The 19,409-nt window shown below is 38.9% G+C and overlaps 1 protein-coding gene across 1 annotated transcript in view; it reads right to left on the bottom strand.

Moving 5' to 3' along the window:
* Positions 1 to 19,334, bottom strand: part of LOC113467125 — an 81,412-nt gene extending 62,078 nt beyond the window's left edge. The window contains exon 1 of the mRNA XM_026823119.1: positions 19,142 to 19,334. The gene's annotated coding sequence lies outside the window, so the exon portion shown is untranslated. The remainder of the gene's footprint in view (positions 1 to 19,141) is intronic.
* Between the last annotated feature and the right edge of the window lie 75 nt (positions 19,335 to 19,409).

A 19,409-nucleotide genomic window follows, 5' to 3' on the forward strand; every position in this document is an offset into this window, starting at 1 on the left:
AGGAGGAGGAGGAGGAGGAGGAGGAGGAGGAGGAGGAAAAGAAATAGGATAAGAAATAATAATTGGAAATTAAAATTCCAATTGAAGAATTCCACATTCCACGCGACAATGGATAGCTCTTCTTCATTTTCTTTTTCTCTCGCCTCTCTCTCTCTCTCTCTCTCTCTCTCTCTCTCTCTCTCTCTCTCTCTCTCTCTCTATCTCTCTATCTCTCTCTTTCCTTCGTTTACACTTTCTATAATATTTTCTCTTTCCAATGCTATCTTGTGCTCTCTCTGTTCTCCTTTTTTAGTTCCTCCCCTTCTCCAACTCTCCTCTCTTCCTCCCTCCTTTAGTTTCCTCCCTCTCCCTCTTTTCTAACTCTCTCTCTCCTTCTTCCTCCCTCTTCTGGTTTCACCCTCCTTCTTCTTTCCTCTCTCCCTCTCTCTCAATCGTCCTCCCTTCTCTAGTTTTCTCCTTCCTCCCTCTTTTGATTCTCTCTCTTCATCTCTCTCTTCCTCCCTCTTCCCCTCTCCGCTAAGTCTACTCCAATCTGTTACTCAACACCCTCTCCTTCTCCCTCCTCTATTCTGCTTCTCTCTTCCTCCCTCCCCTCTCTCCCCCCTTTCTATGGCTGCTCCAATCTATTACTCAACACCAAAGCATGTGAAGAGCTCTCAAGTGCTCAATTATTTATTAAAACGCTTTCAAAATAATAATAATGATAATGATAATAATAGGTACATTGTAAAGTCGAGCGCATTTCGAAGAGAAAAAACCTACAACACAGAAACAAATAACTTGAAAGAAAAAAAAAACACTTTGTGTAGAAAAAATAAATGTAAATAAATAAAAGAAAACAATATACCTACTCATGTACATAGGTAGGTAGGTAGGTACATATTACAAAGGTGAAAATAATACTACATAGGTATATAATACATAGTTAACATAGTACAATACACTAGAAAATTCTACCCAATACTAGTTAGGTAGGTATGTAGGTACATCATTGGGTAAAAAAAGTAAGTAGGTATACCTATTACCTACCTATCTACCTGGGAGTTTTTTTTTTTTTTTTTTTGAAAATTTGGTTTGTGTTACCTTTTTTTATCTGTGAACCAAAGGTAACTTTCTAATTTAACACTTGGCTTTTTTTTCCAAGTTTAACTAGGAATACTATATTATTTTGGATTTAGCTTGTTACTTGTTTGTTTGTTTGTTTATTTAGAGGGAAATACCTAGATATTGGAGTTCCATCAATGAAACGTGAAACTCACATAAGAAAAGGGACCCTTGTCACCCTTCACACAGAGACTCCTAACAGACTAATACATAGAAAAATCCTAGGGGGAAATACATAGAAAATAAAACTAATAGGTACATGGAAAAAATCTAAGGTACGTAGGGAATGTATACCTAGAGATCTATGCATCTATGTGCATACCTTATTTTCTATTATATTTTTCGTCAATCCCATTAGTCTTCCTATCTCTAGGAAGGAAGGAAGGAAGGTACACAATATTTTTTCTATTCATATCTACGACCATCTCCACAAAACACGTCGACAAATGTTACCATGTGGATTCAAAATGGCCGCTCCACATGAAACATGTCATCCAAACTGGCCGAGTCATTTGTCAACAGAAACATGATGTGTTTCCCTGGTAATAATAATGATGGGATGAAATAGGATACAGGATGAATTGATAAAATGGGACCTTTTTTAATATCCGTTACCACAATATGTAATGTAAATGCAGTTTCTTTGTGTTATTGTGTCACAACTTTGGTGCTCACTGCAGCATTGTATGATTTTCCCAATATCTTAATAATCCTAACATCCAATGTTTACCTACCATGCTGGCACCGGTCGCTATGCGCATTATCATTTTCCTCACGAGGCTGAGTGGGCCCCGCAACAGCCAGCCACGGAATCAATCATTTGCAAGATACAAATTTCTTGACCCCGCCGGATCTAATGTTGCAAGTTACAATGTTTCGCCTTGTAAGGGACCATATTCCCTACTATCCCATATTCCCGTTGCTTCTTTTACTCTTTCTCTCTCTCTCTCTCTCACTGTTCCCCTGTATCTCTTTCTCTCACTTAGACAGTATTATTCTCTCAAAAATTTCCCACATCCCTTCTCTCTTTCCTTTTTATCTCCCTCTCTCTCACTCTCTTTCATCTCCCCCTCACTGTCTGCCTTTTCTTTACATCGCTCTCTCTCTCTCTTTTCTTTGCCCTTTGTCTGTCTATTGTACTTTTGCCTCTTAAATCGATATTTACAGCTCTAGTTTCTCCCTTCTCTCTCAGTTTCTCCTCTCTCTCTCTCTCTCTCTTTCTCTCTCTTTCTCTCCTCTTACTCTCCCTATCTTGCCTCTCTCTTGATTTAGATATTTCCTGTCTCTTGTTTCTCTTTCTATACCTTCTCTTCTATCTCTTTCTGTACCTTCTCTTCTTTCTTTTTCCATCTTCACTTCCTTCTTTATGGCTCTAGTCTTTTTCATTCTTCTTGTTATCATTCTTTTCTTCTTCTTCTTCTTCTTCTTCTTCTCTTCTTCTTTGTCTTCTTTCCTCTTCCTCCCCTTTTTTGTTTTTCTTCTATACTGTTCTACCTACTTCCTTCTCCTCTTCCTCCTCTTTGTTTTCTTCGTTCCCTCTAACTCTTCTCCTCTCTCATTTGGGTCGGAATTTATCTCACTTCTCTTCTGCCTCTAATTTTCTTTTCGGGCAATCTATTATTACCCCTTCTTCTTTCTTTCTCTCTCTCCCCCCCCTCTCTCTCTCCATCTCTTTCTCTCTCTTTCTTTCCTCTCTCACAATGTCTCCCTTCTCTATTCCTCTTTCCATTCTCTTTCTTTCCCTTCTCCCTCTCTTTTTATCTCCACACTGTTATTTACCTTTTTGGTCGGATGCTTTGTCCTTATTTTTATTTCATTTTCTCTCTCTCTCTTTTACCGCTCTAATGTAGTTAAAGCTGAAATAACATTACATGATTCCTATGTACAAGAGTAGGTGAGAAGTACATAGATGGCAGATTACATATATCAATCATTTTAAGTACCTATACGTTTTCAATTTGGAATACCTAAATCATGTTTGGCGATTACTTTCGAGAGTTTCGATGCCATATTAGTTTGATGGAATCAGGTATGAAAAATTTCAATGAATTTTGAAAATTCATTCAAAATTCAAAAGTTATTTTCAAATAAGGTCCGAAATTCATTCAAAATTCAAAAGTTAATGAAAATTTTCAGGTCCAAATCCTCCAATTCAGGTTCAAAATTCATTCACAGGTTTGAGGAGAAGAAGAAAAGGTAAAGTAGTAGTAATAGTAATAGTGCTTATTATTTATACTGCTCGCATAGGACTGTAAAGTCCCTTTACTCCAGCAGTAGGCTACTACTATTATTGTGGTCAAATTCTCAAATTATATTGAGGATAAAATTCCATACCTCGGCTGGGATTGAACCCACGCCCTCCTGTTTACCAGGCGAACGCCTTGACCACTACACAACCGAGGTAAAGTAGACATTTCTAAAAAGTTTTCAAGAAAAAAAAAAAAATTAATCAAGAAAAAAAAAAATCCAAAATTAAAAATAATAAAATCCAAAAATCTGAAATGAGGAGAGGCTGAAATAATGAGAAGAAAAAAACTTAAATGGAAAGCCTACTTTTTTAATGGAAAGTAAACAAAACTTATACCTAGTAAGCCAGGTAGGAAGAAGAAGAAGAAGAAGAAGAAGAAGAAGAAAAGGTAGACATTTCTAAAAAGTTTTCAATTAATCAAGAAAAAAAAATTCAAAATTAAAAATAATAAAATCCAAAAATCTGAAATGAGGAGAGGCTGAAATAATGAGAAGAAAAAACTTAGGTAAATGGAAAGCCCACTTTTTTAATGGAAAGTAAACAAAACTTATACCTAGTAAGCCAGGTAGAAAAGGTGAAAAAAAACTCATTTATTGGCACAAAAAAGAAAAAAAGAAACAGGGGAAGAAGAAGAGGGATAGAGAGAGGAGGAAAAAAAGGGAAAGTTGGCAAGAAAGGAAAGAGGAAGAAGGAGATAAAGAGGGAGAGAGAAAGAAAGAGAGAAGGGGAGAGAAAGCTAGAATGAAAGGAAAGCGAAAGAGAAAAGCTGAATTACAAATGGGGGAAAAGGGAGAGAGAGAACAGGGAAAAGAGAAAGATGAAAAGAATGCAGTTTCTTTTTGTGTTATTATAGGTATCACAACTTTGGTGCTCACTGCAGCATTGTAGGATTTTTCCCAATATCTCGATATCCTAACATCCAATGTTTACCTACCATGCTGGTACCCGCTCGAGATAGGGAGGTATACCCGCTCGAATGTTCTTTTCGCGTGCTACCTAACCCTAGGATTTCCAAAAAGTTGATCATTTGCAAAAGCTCTTTTCGCGTTTTAGAATTCTTTCGTGGGATAAAAATAAGGGATTTTTTTCTGTTGGACCAAATTTTGAGAGGTATTTTTCCCAGTCTACCTGGTTTTTCCAGTACGCAAGTAGTACATCTTTAGTACGCAAGTAGTACCTACTGTCTACCTAAAAAGGTAGTACGCAACACGCAACTAGTACTGCAGTACGCAAGTAGTAAACACCGTGTTTAATCCCTACATGTATAGCACATTGCATACACAGTCAGTTTCACGGCGTTCATACAAATTTTCAATTTTCTTTCCCGTTTCCTTTTTCCCGATTAGTTTTTCATTCTATTAAGGCTATTAGGCAAATGGGTAGATCTATGGAATAGAATAGACTATATAGTACTACGATAGAATAGAATTAGCTCGTATAATAGAATAGAAATTACCTTTCTACGGTAGTATCGCCTCTAACTCGGTTTTCTTTTCATTATCTCAATTTCCTTTAATATTAGCTTCCTCCTCACTATCTTTGCCCTACCATTCCCTCTCGCTTTTTCTCCTTTTTTCTCATTGCTCCCTTTATCTCTTTAGCTCCTTCCTTCTTTCTCTCTCTCTCCCTCTCTCACACATGTGTTTCCTCTCCCTCTCCTTTTCGTTCCCTCCTTATTCAAATTGCTCTCTTTTTCTATCTCTCGCCTTTTTCTTTAATTCCCTCCCTCTCTCTCTCTATTCTAAATCAGAGGAACTTCTCTCTGTCCTCTCTTTTTCTCCCTCGCTATGTCTCTCTCTCTCTCTCTCTCTCTCTCTCTCTCTCTCTCTCTCTCACTCTCTCTCTCACTCCATCTCCTTTTCTATTTCTATCTCCCTCTCAAACCTTTTTCTACAAAGTACTTCAAAACATAACCCTATCTTATGTAGGTACACACCCAATTTCTCTTTCTCTCTCTCTCTACCCTTCTGTTTCCCTCTCCCTCCCTCTCTTACAATATACCTCTCTCTCTCTCTCCCTCTCTTACAATACACCTCTCTCTCTCCCTCTCTTACAATATACCTCTCTCTCTCTCTCTCCCTCTCCCAAATTATCTCTGACAACTAGGGTACACACCTGATTTCTTTCTCTCCCTCTCTCTCTCTCTTTAGCTCTCTCTTTCTTTCTCATTCTATCTAACCATATTTCCCTCCTTATTCTTAAGTGTGCTTTTTCTCACACAACACCGTAATTCTTTATTTCCCTCTCTCTCTCTCTCTCTCTCTCTCCCTCCCTTTTCTCCCTCTCTGTCTCACTTCATTTCTTTCCCTTCGACCTTCTCTTCCTCTCTTTGTTCACTTTTCTCCTTCTCTCTCACACCCTTCCCTCTCCCTCCCTCAAATGTACTGTCGTAAATTTTTTCTATCTCAGAATTTGTTGAAAGCTTTGATTTCTCTCCCACCGTAATTCTTTATTTCCCTCTCTCTCTCTCTCTCTCTCTCTCTCTCTCTCTCTCTTTCTCTCTCTCTCCCTTTTCTCCCTCTCTGTCTCACTTCATTTCTTTCCCTTCGACTTTCTCTTCCTCTATTTGTTCACTTTTCTCCTTCTCTCACACCCTTCCCTCTCCCTCCCTCAAATGTACTGTCGTAAATTTTTTCTATCTCAGAATTTGTTGAAAGCTTTGATTTCTCTCTCTCTCTGACTCATACTTTTCTTCTCTATTTCCCTCACTCTCTTCATCTCTCTCTTTCCATCTATCTATCTCGGTCTTGCTCGCCGCCTTTTTTCTTCTCTCTCTCTCTCTCTTTCACTCTCTCTCTCACTCTCTCTCTCTCTCTATTCTAATCTCTAGCTCTCTCACTCCCTAGAGAAAAAGTATACGCCGCAAGCGTGATAGAGAAGGCGAGATAAAAAGAGAGGAAGAGAGAGAGATGGAAAAAAAAAGGTGTGAATATTTATGATATCCAAGATATGGAGCGAGAGAGAAAGGGAGAGAGAGAAGGGAGGGGAGAGAGGAGAACATCCCTCTCTATTCCAATCTCTAGCTCTCTCACTCCCTAGAGAAAAAGTATACGCCGCAAGCGTGATAGAGAAGGCGAGATAAAAAGAGAGGATTTATATTCATGTAATTTTATATTCATGCACTGTAATTTTATAATATTGTAATGTATTAGTTTAGTTCATATTGAGAGAGCGACACCGTAATTTCCCTCTCTCTCTCTCTCTTTCTCTCTCTCTCCCTTTTCTCCCTCTCTGTCTCACTTCATTTCTTTCCCTTTGACCTTCTCTTCCTCTCTTTGTTCACTTTTCTCCTTCTCTCTCACACCCTTCCCTCTCCCTCCCTCAAATGTGCTGTCGTAAATTTTTTCTATCTCAGAATTTGTTGAAAGCTTTGATTTCTCTCTCTCTCTCTGACTCATACTTTTCTTCTCTATTTCCCTCACTCTCTTCATCTCTCTCTTTCCATCTATCTATCTCGGTCTTACTCGCCGCCTTTTTTCTTCTTTCTCTCTCTCTTTCACTCTCTCTCTCTCTCACTCTCTCTCTCACTCTCTCTTTCTCTCTATTCCAATCTCTAGCTCTCTCACTCCCTAGAGAAAAAGTATACGCCGCAAGCGTGATAGAGAAGGCGAGATAGAAAAAGTGAGAGAGAGAGTGAGAGAGATGGAAAAAAAAGGTGTGAATATTTATGATATCCAAGATATGGAGCGAGAGAGAAAGGGAGAGAGAGAAGGGAGGGGAGAGAGGGAGAGAGGAGAACATCAATCTCTGTTTTTTATTTTCATCCAATATCAATTTTCAAAATAGAAAAACAGCCTTCCCCCTTTCTTCTCCTCTCTCTCTCTCTCCCTCCTCTCCTTCTTTCATATAATTTTCATTCTCTCTCCCTCCCTACGTTCTTACTTCTCTTGCCTCTCTCTTTCTCCCTCCTCTCCTTCTTTCATATAATTTTCATTCTCTCTCCCTCCCTACGTTCTTACTTCTCTTGCCTCTCTCTTTCTCTCTCTCTCTCTCTCTTTCCTTCGTTTACACTTTCTATAATATTTTCTCTTTCCAATCCTATCTTGTGCTCTCTCTTTTCTCCCTATCTTTTTCCTTCGTTTACACTTTCTATAATATTTTCTCTTTCCAATCCTATCTTGTGCTCTCTCTTTTCTCCCTATCTTTCTCCCCTCTCTCTCCCTCTTCCTTCCTCCTCTAATTTTCTCCCTCTCCCTCTTTTCTAACTCTCTCCTCCTCTTCCTCCCTCTTCTAGTTTCTTCTTCCTTCCTCCTTTCCTCCCTCTTCCTCCTTCCTCTCTCCCTCTCTCTCAATCGCCCTCCCTTCTCTAGTTTTCTCCTTCCTCCCTCTTTTGATTCTCTCTCTTCATCTCTCTCCCTCTCTCTCTTCCTCTCTCTTCCCCTCTCCTCCAAGTCTGCTCCAATCTATTACTCAACACCCTCTCCCTCTCCCTCCTCCTTTCTGCCTCTCTCTTCCTCCCTCCCCTCTCTCCCTCCTTTCTATGGCTGCTCCAATCTATTACTCAACACCAAAGCATGTGAAGAGCTCTCAAGTGCTCAATTATTTATTAAAACGCTTTCAATCCTCCCTCTTCCCCTCTCCTCTAAGTCTGCTCCAATCTATTACTCAACACCCTCTCCCTCTCCCTCCCCCTTTCTGCCTCTCTCTTCCTCCCTCCCCTCTCTCCCCCCTTTCTATGGCTGCTCCAATCTATTACTCAACACCCTCTCCCTCCTCCTTTCTCCCTCTCTCTTCCTCCCTCCCCTCTCTCCCCCCTTTCTATGTCTGCTCCAATCTATTACTCAACACCAAAGCATGTGAAGAGCTCTCAAGTGCTCAATTATTTATTAAAACGCTTTCAATACACCATTTGACTGCTCCAATCTATTACTCAACACCCTCTCCCTCCTCCTTTCTCCCTCTCTCTTCCTCCCTCCCCTCTCTCCCCCCTTTCTATGTCTGCTCCAATCTATTACTCAACACCAAAGCATGTGAAGAGCTCTCAAGTGCTCAATTATTTATTAAAACGCTTTCAATACACCATTTGAACACCGCTCTAATGTAGTTAAAGCTGAAATAACATTACATGATTCCTATGTACAAGAGTAGGTGAGAAGTACATAGATTACATATCAATCATTTTAAGTAGGTATACGTTTTCAATTTGGAATACCTAAATCATTAAGCTAAATACCCTGGCAGTTTGGTTGTTTCTTTGTTGGGCGATTACTTTCGAGAGTTTCGATGCCATATTAGTTTGATGGAATCAGGTATGAAAAATTTAAAATTCATTCAAAATTCAAAAGTTATTTTCAAAAATCGGGTCCAAATTTTCATTTTAAAATCTTCAAAAACCAGAGAATTGGAAAATGAAGCAAAAGAAAGGGAAAAAGAAGAAAATAAAAGCAAAACAAATCAACACTAAGGAAAACCAAAGAAAGGAAAATGAAGGTAACATGAGGTGAAGAAAACGAAGATAAATGACGAAAAAGAACGAAGAAAGTGAAAAATCTAGTGAAAAAAAAATGCAAGATAAGGGGAAGAAAAGAAAGAATAAGGGGAAAAAGACAATGATAAGGGGGGAAAAAACAGCTTAAACTAAGGGCAACTCTGAAGTGAAAACAAGGGTAGGTATATGGGTAATTGACGTGAAAAATGGGAAATATCTACGAGGTAAATAAAGCGTAGCTTGAGGTGAGGAATAAAGGTAGGTAGGTATCAGCAGAGTAACCGAAGTTGAGTTGCCTATTAAAATGTACGACTGATTCATCTTTTGCATATTGCATAATCAAATATTTTCACGGCGTCCATACAAATTATTCCAATGGTCAGAAGCGGAACCATTCAAGACAAAACTAAATCGAGATTTGGAGAAATGAAATGACTCCATTCGACTACCTTGTAAGCACTAGGTTGCGGGTTCGATTCTCGCCCGGGGCGGACGTTATCCTAGTTCGTTCTCGGAACAGCTGACTTTCTTCTATTCTGTCCTCCTTCTAGCTTCGATTTCGGAATAATACCCGCATTGTTACAGTTCTCTTTATCAAAACTCTTGAAAAAAAAATCAACCATTCAGTCCTACTAAGGACATTTTTCAAGCTTGACCTTTTTGTTCAGGAAAAAAGTCATTCAGCAATATTTTTGATCGACGTTCCACGCCCTCCTCCCTACTAAAGTTTCACTAAGTTCCTGAAAAGGTCTTCGAAATGAAGAAATATGGGATAGAAGTTTCCCATAATGAGAAAATGGGACGCCCATTTTCGGAAAAAAACTTTTGAGAGCACGAGAGAACATTTGTAACCCATTTTCCTTTTGATTATCTCTCTTGTACCGTCATTTCGTTCCCCTACCCTTCTTTTCTATCCGTCCCTATTTCTCTCTTTGTCTCCATATCTCTTTCTCTGTTTTTCTTATGTGTTTCATCTTTTTCTCTTATCGTTCCCTCTTTCTCTCTCTCTCTCTCTCTCTCTCTCTCTCTATCTCATTTGTCTGTCTCTTTCTCCCCCCTCATTTTTGTCTTCTTTTTCTCCTTCCATTTTATCTTTATTTCTATTTCTTTCTTTCTCTATTTGTCCAATTTTTCTTTATCTCTTTTTATCAGTCGATCAAGCTCCAGTATTTCATTTTTGGAGTAAAAAGAGAGGAAAAGACAAAACAGAGGGAGAGAGAGAGATTTTCGGCCTACTTCAAATTTAATTTCTCGATCGAAACCCCTGTCTTCCTTTTCTTTCTCTTCTTCCTTTCTCTCTCTCCCTCTCTCTCTCTCTCTCTCTCTCTCTCTCTCTCTCTCTCTCTCTCTCTCTCTCTCTCTCTCTCTCTCTCTCTCCCTCTCTCTCAAGGGATTTCCTTGTTTTATATTCACAAAATGTTGTCTTTCAAGGAAGTAGAAAAAGAAAAAGTTTCACAAGATAGAGAGAGAGAGGAAGAGAGAGAGGAAAAGAGAGAGAGAATAAGAAATAGGGAGAAAGTAAGTAGGAATTAGGGGAAGAGAGACAGAGCTATATAAAGAGAGTGAAAGAGTAAGAGAGACAGAGCTATATGAAGAGAGTGAAAGAGTAAGAGAGAGAGAGAGAGAGAGAGAGAGAGGAAGAGAGAGAATACGAAATAGGGAGAAAGTAAATAGGAATTAGGGGAAGAGAGACAGAGCTATATAAAGAGAGTGAAAGAGTAAGAGAGACAGAGCTATATGAAGAGAGTGAAAGAGTAAGAGAGACAGAGCTATATGAAGAGAGTGAAAGAGTAAGAGACACATGGGGGAGAGAGAGAGAATAAGAAGTAGAGAGAGAAGTTTTAAGTCCTATGAATCAGTTAGGAATATTAATGTGAACTTTGAACTGTAACAGATGTTTCATCGCTACAAATTAAAAAAGAATAATAATAATAAAACAGTGAAACACTGATCTTTTTTTTTACTTTTTATTATTTCAAAGAGATTTGATAGATTTCACTGTAACTATGTAGGTCTTATCGTCCTGAAAGCTAAGATAGAAGAAAAAAGCTAGATAGAAGAAAGCCGGCCGTTCTGAGAACGAACTTTCGCCCTTTATCTGTACAAGACATCTATCGACCTTTATCTGTATATCGAGCTTCGTTTTTCTCCTTTACTGTGCGGTCAAGGTCCGAAAATTTGGGGTCCAGGGGGCCCGGCCACCCCCCTACGAGCTTAATTTTTCACTTGTACCGAGGGTAGACTCCGAAAATTTTGGAGCATTCATCCCCCCCGTCTATTAGTGTTTGGACCTCCCCCCCCTTCCCCCTCGACAAAATCCTGGATATGGCCCTGCTGTACAAATAAGGCAGACGCTGTACCCTTCAAGCTTATACTAGGTTGGGTAAAAGTGTTCTTTACTGTTACACTCTGTTAAATACTTGGATTTAACTACACCGTCAGCAAATTTCATTTTATAAATCCTCGCACTCCGAATGGGGTTAAAAAACTCCCCTCCTTTTCCATCGTTCCATAGAGAGAGAGAGAGAGAGAGAGAGAGAGGGAAGAACTGATAAAGAGAGAGAAAGAGGGTTGGTGTGACATTTACATAGTGAAGGTAGACGAGGACAAAAGACAGAGAGAGACAGAGGGGGAATGAGAAAAGGAGAGGGAAAACCAAGGCTATTTCACAGAGAGAAAGACGGTGGAGAAAGAAGTAGAAAGAGAGAGGAGGGGAGAGAGGGTGTGAGAGAAAGAGGGAGGGAGAGAGGGAGAGAGAAAGATAATGAGAGAAAGAGAGTGAGAGAGAGAAAGAGGAAGATAGAGAGGGTTTTACACAATCTGGGGTGCTGTAATTAAAACTCTATTCATTAGAAAAGAGGTAGCCCATCGTTAGGGGGAGCTTTTGGGGCGTAACTGTTTTTTTCTGGAAAGTGTCCCAAACTCATAGCACCAAGAAGAAGGACTTTATTATTATTAATACTCGTATTATTATTATTTTTTTTATATTATTATTATTATTATTATTCAATATGTAGAGGGAACCCATACGAGGTAATGAGAAAGTTTTGAAAACGGTCCAAAAAAATCTAATGGTGCGTTTCCAATCACTCGGCATTTACAGATCAGTAGTAGGTATGATCTGTTTCCTTTTTTTTATGTTTTCTAATTGTGATACCTATTTTTGTTGAACCACCCTGCATTATAACAACAAAATTATTATTAATGTACACTATTTTTCCGTGTGTTGAATATTGTAATATCTAATTTTGTAATGTTGAAATATTTCTAATTTGTAATATTTTGTAATGGTTGGATACTGTAATTTGCTAGTTTGTAATACATATTGTAATTTGTAATACATATTTTGTAATGGCGGAACATCGAGGGAAAATTATGACTTTGGTAACATTTGGTAATGTTACTCAAGTGCGTTCTCTCCCACTTTAGTCAGGAAGGGGATTCAGCTAAAAAGGTGACCACTACACCATGGGAGCTGACTAAAGAAAGGAGGGAGAGAGAGAGAGACAGAAACAAGTGAAAAATAAGGAAGAAAGAAGAAAGAGAAATGGATTAGTAAGAGACTAAGAGTGGGATACAAGGGGAAGAGAGATAATGTGGCTCTACAAAAATTCGGAAAAAGAAAAGATCAGGGAAGGAGATAGGAAGAGGGTGAAATGCCTACCTCATTAAGAGAAGGAGAGGAAGAAATAGGGTAAGAAGAGTGGGAAAATAAGGGGAAGAGAGATTAGGCCCTACAGAAATCCGGTGAAAAATTATTGCAAATCATTTCTGTCGAAAGCATGAAGAATATGTTCAGTGAAGAAGAAAACCTCCTAAATGGGAGAGCAATTATTTTTCAAAATGAAAAAGGGAAATGGAAGAGAAAGAAGAGGGAAAAGAAGAAATTGAAGGTAAATGAAAGAAAGGGAAGGAAGGAAAAGAAAGGAGAAAGATGGAAGGGAGGAAGAGAGAAAGGTAAAGAAGATAGATACAAGTTACAGGACAGAAAGGAGAAAAAGGTAAGGGAAAAATATTTGGGTCATGGAAGAAATCGTGGAAGTAAGGAAGAAAAGAAAGAAAAAAAAAATCTGGTGTGAACATCACACGACTTTCCTTATCCTATTGAATGATGCTTATTTGAGTGTTCGGCCAGCCTAGTTAGTCAGCTTATACAGGGCCAGCCTATAGTTAGTAAGCTTATACAGGGCCAGCCCTAGTTAGTAAGCTTATACAGGGCCAGCCTAGTTAGTAAGCTTATACAGGGCCAGCCTAGTTAGTAAGCTTATACAGGGCCAGCCTAGTTAGTGAAAGTTAGTAAGCTTATACAGGGCCAGCCTAGTTAGTGAGCTTATACAGGGCCAGCCTATAGTTAGTAAGCTTATACAGGGCCAGCCTAGTTAGTAAGCTTATACAGGGTGCTTGTGTCTGGCGGAGGGAATCTAAACATTGACCAGCTTAGTCTGACTGGGGCACTTTAATCTGAGAGAATGAGAGAAATGTCATAGATTGAGTGAGAAGGGCATCCACAATTCTGTAGGCAAAACTAAAAATTAGCCTTTTTTAAAGAGGTTTGACAGAGGGAACTGAGGTCTTATTGTCCCGAAATCGAAAAGAGGAGGAAGACAGGATAGGAGAAAGCCAGCCCTAGAACGAACATTACTCGTTCAGGATAAAATCCGCCCCTGGGCGGGAATCGAGCGGGAAGCTAACTAAGCTGGCTGGGGCTGATTTAGACGGATGCATTCAACATGCTATGGCTGCTGCGCAAGCTAGGTTATTAGTTCCTACATGTATAGCACATTGCATACACACTCAGTTTCACGGCGTTCATACAAATTTTGGTTGCTGCGCTGGCTGGTTTGCCCCGAGTGTTAATGGCTGTAGGTAACTTGCGTACTAGGGTAAGTGTACCATTTATTCGCCCACCTAAAAAACGTACCATTTATTGGCCCACCTGTGGGTCTACGCTACATAAGTCTGAGATGAGAGAAATGTCATAGATTGAGTGAGAAGGGCATCCACAATTCTGTAGGAAAAACTAAAAATTAGCCCTTTTGACAGAGGGAACTAAGGTCTTATCGTCCCGAGATCGAAAAGAGGAGGAAGACAGGATAGGAGAAAGCCAGCCGTACCGAGAACGAACCTTACTCGTTCAGGATAAAATCCGCCCCGGGTCGGGAATCGAACGGGAAGCTAACTAAGCTGGCTGGGGCTGATTTAGAGGGGTGCATTCAACAATCAACATGCTATGGCTGCTGCACTAGCTAGATTATTAGTTCTTACCTGTATAGCACATTGCATACACAGTCAGTTTCACGGCGTTCATACAAATATTCAATTTTCTTTCCCGTTTCCTTTTTCTCGATTAGTTTTTCATTCTACTAAGGCTATTAGGCAAATGGGTAGATCTATGGAATAGAATAGACTATATAGTACTACGATAGAATAGAATTAGCTCGTATAATAGAATAGAAATTACCTATCTACGGCAGTATCGCTTCTAACTCGATTTTCTTTTCATTATCTCAATTTCCTTTAATATTACCTCCCTCCTCACTATCTTTGCCCTACCATTCCCTCTCGCTTTTTCTCCTTTTCTCTCTCTCTCATTGCTCCCTTTATCTCTTTCCTTTTTTCTCTCTCTCCCTCTCTCTTACATGTTTCTCCTGTCCCTCTCTCGTTCTCTCTCTCCCTCTCCTTCTCTCTCACACATGTGTTTCCTCTCCCTCTCCTTTTCGTTCCCTCCGTATTTAAATTGCTCTCTTTTTCTATCTCTCGCCTTTTTCTTTAATTCCCTCCCTCTCTCTATTCCACATCAGAGGAATTTCTCTCTCTCCTCTCTTTTTCTCTCTCGCTCTCTCTCTCTCTCCCTCTCTCTCATACTCACATATTCTTTCCTACTTTACTTATTCAATAAACTTTATTAAAAAAGTGAAACAACGATTTTCTTACTTTCAGAAAGTTGCATGTCTTGTAATTTGAAAGTAAGAAAAAGATACCTAGGTACTTGAAAGGAGAGAGGGAGCATAGGCGGTTCTTGCCTAAATTTTTGGGGGGGCTTGATTTTGAAGGTATTTAGCTTTATGTAAAAAAAAATCTGGTGTGAACATCAGGCCAGGTAGAAAAGGTGAAAAAAAAAACTCATTCATTGACACAAAAAAGAAACAGGGGAAGAAGAAGAAGGATAGAGAGAGGAGGAAAAAAAGGGAAAGTTGGCAAGAAAGGAAAGAGGAAGAAGGAGATAAAGAGGGAGAGAGAAAGAAAGAGAGAAGGGGAGAGAAAGCTGGAAAAAAAGGAAAGCGAAAGAGAAAAGCTGAATTACAAATGGGGAAAAGGGAGAGAGAGAACAGGGAAAAGAGAAAGATGAAAAGAATGCAGTTTCTTTTTGTGTTATTATATCACAACTTTGGTGCTCACTGCAGCATTGTAGGATTTTTCCCAATATCTCGATATCCTAACATCCAATGTTTACCTACCATGCTGGCACCGGTCGCTATGCGTATTTATATGCCATAGCTACTCATTTTCCTCACGAGGCTGAGTGGGCCCCGCAACATCCAGTCACGGAATCAATTATTTGCATGATACAATACAAATTTCTTGACCCCGCCGGGAATCGAACCCGGGTCTCCCCCAAGCAAGGCGAGTGCAGTGACCACTACGCCATGGGAGCTGACAAAAGAAAGGAGGGAGAGAGAGAGAGACAGAAACAAAATGAAAAATAAGGAAGAAAAAAGAGAGAGAAATGGATTAGTAAGAGACTAAGAGTGGGATATAAGGGGAAGAGAGATAATGTGGCTCTACAAAAATCCGGAAAAAGAAAAGAGCAGGGAAGGAGAGAGGAAGAGAGTGAAATGCCTGCCTTATTAAGAGCAGGAGAGGAAGAAATAGTGGAAGGAGAGTGGGAAAATAAGGGGAAGAGAGATTAGGCCCTACAGAATTCCGGAGAAAAATTATTGCAAATCATTGCTGTCGAAAGCATAAAGATGTTCAGTGAAGAAGAAAACACCCTAAATGGGAGAGCAATTATTTTTCAAAATGAAACAGGGAAAGGGGAGAGAAAGAAGAAGGAAAAGAAGAAATTGAAGGTAAATAAAAGAAAAGGAAGGAAGGAAAAGAAAGGAGAAGGATGGAAGGGAGGAAGAGAGAAAGGTAAAGAAGATAGATACAAGTTACAGGACAGAAAGGAGAAAAAGGTAAGGGAAAAATATTTGGGTCATGGAAGAAATCGTGGAAGTAAGGAAGAAAAGAAAGAAAAAAAAAATCTGGGGTGAACATCACACGATTTTCCTTATCCTATTGAATGATGCTTATTTGAGTATTCTTTTAGGCTCTAGGGACCTCAAAACGTGTTTTGGCACTAAAAACTGACCATCGAAAATTTGACCCGATTACATTACTTTCCTTCCTATACCTCTAACCGTTTAGTCGATATAGCTGAAAACCGCAAAAAACGGTAGAAAACCGCCAAAAAGCGGTCAAAATGCCGCCAAGCGTTACACCGATCTTAACCAAAAGTTTCGTGTCGCATCCTTGTCACATTTCACAGCTACATACCAAATTTCAAGTCTCTTAGCTCTTACCCTTCTCGAGATATTTTGTTTACAGACAGACACACGGACCAATGGCTGAAACTTTGGATTTAGGCTCTAGGGACCTCAAAACGTGTTTTGTCTGGTGTGAACATCACACGATTTCCCTTATCCTATTGAATGATGCTTATTTGAGTGTTCTTTTAGGCTCTAGGGACCTCAGAATGTGTTTTGGCACTAAAAACTGACCATCGAAAATTTGACCCGATTACATTACTTTCCTTCCTATAGGACTATAGGATAAGGAAAGTAAAAAGAGAGAAAATGAGAAAGAAAATAAGATGAAAGAAAGAAAAGGAATTAGAAGGAAAAGAGAAAGAGGAAAGGAAAGGACAAGGGAAAGAAAAAAGAATTGGAAAATCAAGCAAAAGAAAGGGAAAAAGAAGGAGGAAAATGAAGGTAACATGAGGTGAAGAAAACGAAGATAAATGACGAAAAAGAACGAAGAAAGTGAAAAATCTAGTGAAAGGGAAAAAGATGCCTTCCATAAAAGCTTTTGATGTTCTATCTGTACGATGTTGTATGTGCTGTGCTAGTTACCGACGAATTATTTGAGTTAAGCAACAACCTGCGTGGTACATTTCTGGACAGGTGCAATCAACATCTTGAGTACAATAAAATTGAAGGGAAAAGCGTGGTAGCACAGAACCTACCAAGAAATCTATCATAGGCCTCAAATGTCCTCTATATGCGGCAAAATTGCCAATGACGGCATTTGTGAATTTGATCGTTAAATTTTCGTCTAGTATCTACTACATTATACATGGCAATAATTTAATTGATGTATATTGTATGTTCATCATAAAGTGGAAAATTGTTTATTACATCAACCTGTCTCAGTACTAGAATATTTAACTCATCAAATTTGGCCAAATGTATCTACAATTTGGCCCTTTTTAGAGAGAGAAAGAGAGAGAGAGAGAGAAAGTGAGATGCAAAGGGCACCAACTGACAAATTTTATGGAAACCTAGCTAATCACCCATCATTAACCCAGAGTAGGAAGAGTAGGTAGATACCCTCAGAAGGAAAGGACAAGGGAAAGAAAAAAAGAATTGGAAAATCAAGCAAAAGAAAGGGAAAAAGAAGGAGGAAAATGAAGGTAACATGAGGTGGAGAAAACGAAGATAAATGACGAAAAAGAACGAAGAAAGTGAAAAATCTAGTGAAAGGGAAAAAAGACTATGATAAAGGGAAAAAACACTAAGGGCAACTCTGAAGTGAAAACAAGGGTAGGTATAAGAGTAATTGGCGTGAAAAATGGGAAATATTTACGAGGTGAATAAAGCGTAGCTTGAGGTAAAAGAGGCGAGGGATTTTTATAAATAATTCCCTTCTTGAGTAACACCTCATATATTTACTTACCTAGGTAGTTTTGATTTCGAAAGATAATAAAGGTAGGTAGGTAGGTATCAGCCTATCAGCAGAGTAACCGAAGTTGCCTATTAAAATGTAGGAATGATTTATCTCTTGCACATTGCATAATCAAATAGTTTCACGGCGTTCATACAAATTATTCCAATGGTCAGAAGCGGAACCATTCAAGACATAACTAAATCGAGATTATTTTGGAGAAATGAAATGACTCCATTCGCTTGGTTGGTATTGATAGCGAGACTACCTTGTAAGCAATAGGTTGCGGGTTCGATTCTCACCTGGGGCGGACGTTATCCTAGTTCGTTCTCGGAACAGCTGACTTTCTTCTATTCTGTCCTCCTTCTAGCTTCGATTTCGGAATAATACCCCCTTCTCCTCCTCTTCCTCCTCCTTCTTCTCCTCCTCTCCCTCCTATTCTTAGTAACTAATGAGTGAAATAACTCGTACTACCCAGTACCCACACAGTAGGTACTTAGGTAGAGAGAAAAAAAGAGGAGGAAACCCAGTAGTTACGTGAGGGAAAATTTATATACAGGGTGTGGCGGTCTCAACCCGGAGGTGCTGGGCAGTTCAGGATAAAGTTCGTCCAGGGCGGAAATCGAACCCTCGACCTAGCATTTACAAGGCAGACTATCTTCCAAGCTAGTTGGCTTTCTTCTTCTTTTCCTCCTCCTTCTCTTCCTTCGCCTTCTTCTGCTTCTTCTTATTTTTCTTCATTCTCTTTTTCCCTAAGCTAAAAATATTAAGCTTCCAAGAAAAAGAAACTTCATTTGCTCTATTTTTATAGTACACAGACTTTTGCTAAATCCTGTAATTAACAAGGTACCTACTTAGGTATTATAATTTCTTGTAAAATTAACGTTCATAATTAGCTTTCTTCTCTCTTCATCTCGAGAGAAATAAATAAAGCACAAACTATTTCTTTTTCTTCTTCTTTCTTCTTCTTCTTCTCCTCCTCAGATGGGCAAGATGAGACACAATACAGGTCTAGATTTTTCGGCGCTGATCAACCTGGAGCAAAAAATTGTATGAGTGCCGTGTATTTTATTTAAGTATGCAATGGGCTAAACACAAAATATACGTGGTACATACATAGTAGGCATGTTGTGCTCCTTTGCTTTCTAGGTTAAAATGGCCTTTGCTCTTGTTGTTTTACTAGCTGAATTCCGTCGCTTCGCTCCGAGGCATGGCCGAACTTGTAGAAAAGGCATGACCGAACTTGTAGACCGATCAGTGTGTGAAATGTGAATGAGTGAATGGATCTTGATTTTATAATATAAGATAACTAAAGTTACTGAATTTATCTAGAATAGTAATAAAACCAAAATGATCGAACCCACACCCCGCAGACCACAAGGACGGCCTTTGAATACCACTCTGTAAGATAACAAAAGGGTGGCAATATTACTTACCTTTCTATTTAGGGCAAACGCGTCACCTCTTAATCCTAGGGGCTGATTTTCAGCAGCAAAATATTTGTACAGCTCCTTTCTTCAGATTTACAACTTGAAACATATTAGCTAATTATTATTTGTTTTAATATATTTATGTATAACAATTATAATATTATTGTTAAATTTATTATAAATAATAGATTATTTTTAGTTTCCTTATTGGTATTTTTAACAAGATTTTCAAAGGTTATGTGGATTTAAATTATCTAATAAATTATTTTTCAAA

The sequence above is a fragment of the Diaphorina citri genome, unplaced genomic scaffold (assembly GCF_000475195.1).
Source record: "Diaphorina citri unplaced genomic scaffold, Diaci psyllid genome assembly version 1.1 scaffold408, whole genome shotgun sequence".
NCBI classification, from domain to species: domain Eukaryota; kingdom Metazoa; phylum Arthropoda; class Insecta; order Hemiptera; family Psyllidae; genus Diaphorina; species Diaphorina citri.